The sequence below is a fragment of the Helianthus annuus genome, chromosome 9, assembly GCF_002127325.2.
Source record: "Helianthus annuus cultivar XRQ/B chromosome 9, HanXRQr2.0-SUNRISE, whole genome shotgun sequence".
Taxonomy (NCBI): domain Eukaryota; kingdom Viridiplantae; phylum Streptophyta; class Magnoliopsida; order Asterales; family Asteraceae; genus Helianthus; species Helianthus annuus.
This window is the reverse complement of record NC_035441.2, coordinates 39756621-39758665: the sequence shown is the minus strand read 5'-3', so window position 1 is coordinate 39758665 and position 2045 is coordinate 39756621. Positions and strand designations below refer to the sequence as shown.

The following is a 2045-nucleotide window of genomic DNA, read 5'->3' as shown; positions in this document are numbered from 1 at the left end:
AGGCTCTCCAAGGTCTAGCTTAGAATAAATTGAATAAGGCATTAGATTGATGCTAGCACCTAAGTCGGCCAACGCGTGGCTCACAGAAGAACTACCAAATAAACACGGGATAGTGAAACTACCAGGATCTGTCATTTTCTGAGGTAGTTTATTCTGAACCACCGCAGAACACTCTTCTCCTAAAGTCACAATCGAAATCTCCTCCAATTTCTTCTTGTTGGACAAGAGGTCCTTCAAGAACTTAGCATATTTAGGCATATGCTGTAATGCTTCCACGAACGGGAGATTTACCTTGAGTTGCTTGAACAAATCAAGGAAGTGACCATACTCCTTCTCCATCTTTTGCGACTTAAGCCTAGCAGGGTATGGTAATCTATCAAACTCTCTCTGAACTACCTTCTCCTTAGGAGGGCTCTCTGGTTGTGCTGTACTTGCTGGGCTGAGCCGAGTTTGCACCTTGCCAGGTGGAGCCTCCATCTCAATTTCCTCATCTACCGGCTCTTCATCCACTACCGGTTCCTCTACTCTAGCACCTCTACCACTCCTAGTCGTGAATGCCTTGGCAGTAGCATTCGGGTTCAACTGAGTAGTACTAGGGAAAGTGCCTAAGGGTCTCTCAGAGGATCTGGTGGCCATCTCTCCAACAGTCCTCTCTAAGTTCTGAATAGTGGCATTTTGATTCCTGAACATCATCTCGAACTCCTGATTTTTACGTTGCTGCTCCTGGTACCTATTCTCTCCCTGAAGAACTAAGGATTCTAGCAATTTGTTTGTCCTATTCTGGTTCTCCTCATTCTTCTTCAAGAACTCAGTAAGATCAGGCTTCATCTCACTACCACTCGCTCCACTGCTCAGTCCGTCACCAGAGTTCTGGAACAAACTCTGGCGGGGCTGAAATCCAGGAGGATTCCCACCCTTCCAGTTCGAGTTCTGGCGTGGCTGCCATCCAGAGTTGTAACCCTGGCCCCGACCTGCATTCTGGACATAACTCACATCCTCTTCAACACCTACAGGACAATTTATCGTGTCGTGCCCCCCTCTACAAATCTCACACTTGGAGCTTAACTTAACCTGAATATCTTTCATCATCTTTTCTAAGGAATCTACCTGGGCAGCTAGGGCAGTGTTAGAATCAACAGAATGGATACCTCTAGAGGCTACAGGAGTACCCCCAGAATTCGGCTCAGTATAGGTGCTCATGGCTAAATCCTCAATCATCTCAAGACACTCTTCAGCGGTTTTGGTTTTCATCATGTTACCGCCAGCAGTGGTATCGAGGAGGCGTTTAGTTGCCTCAGAAACTCCATTGTAGAATTTCTCTACAATCCTCCAATCCTCCATGCCATGGTGAGGACACTTATTGAGAAGTGCCTTGAAGCGGTCCCATGTCTCATAGAAAGATTCCCCAGGCTGCTCGGTGAAAGCATAGATCATGTTCCTAAGGCGAGCTATCTTAGCTGGAGGGAAGTACTTCTGAAGGAACTTAGTGTGAAGCTCAGTCCAGGTAGTGATGGATCCCTGTGGGAGGGATTCCAACCAAACAGCGGCCTGACCAGTCAAAGAGAATGGGAATAGGCGACACTTGATGGCGCTTTCAGTAACACCATTAAGCTCGAAAGTGTCGCAGACCCTAGAGAATCTAGTGAGGTGAGTGTGTGGGTCCTCATCGCGAAGTCCATGAAACTGGACATTTTGAGCGATGGTGTTAATCAGAGCAGGAGGAATGGTCCAGTTATTAGCCTCAACAGTGGGTTGAGTGATACTGGAGCGGATGTGGGCGGGGGTAACATTAATTTGGTCAGCGACAGTCCTACGGGGTGCAGCCATTTCTAAATCAGACTCTAATTTAAATTCAACTTTGGGTACCTTAAATTTTAGCTGACGCAGGCGACGGTGGAATACAGACTCAGGCTCAGAGAATGGAGAATCTTCAGGAGTGCCCGAAGAACGAGTGCGCATAAGCTGAAAAGCAAATGGCACAAATCACTAGAAGACTAGAAAAGGGAAACTAAACTAATTAATTTTTTTTTAATTTTTGGGTTTTA

At 46.5% G+C, this 2045-nt stretch overlaps 1 non-coding gene across 1 annotated transcript; it reads left to right on the top strand.

The window, feature by feature from the left end:
• Positions 1-1339: 1339 nt before the first annotated feature.
• LOC118482311 lies at positions 1340-1446 on the top strand. Its single transcript, XR_004868354.1, has one exon. It is a non-coding gene; the product is annotated as a small nucleolar RNA R71 (small nucleolar RNA).
• The last annotated feature ends 599 nt before the right edge of the window (positions 1447-2045 follow it).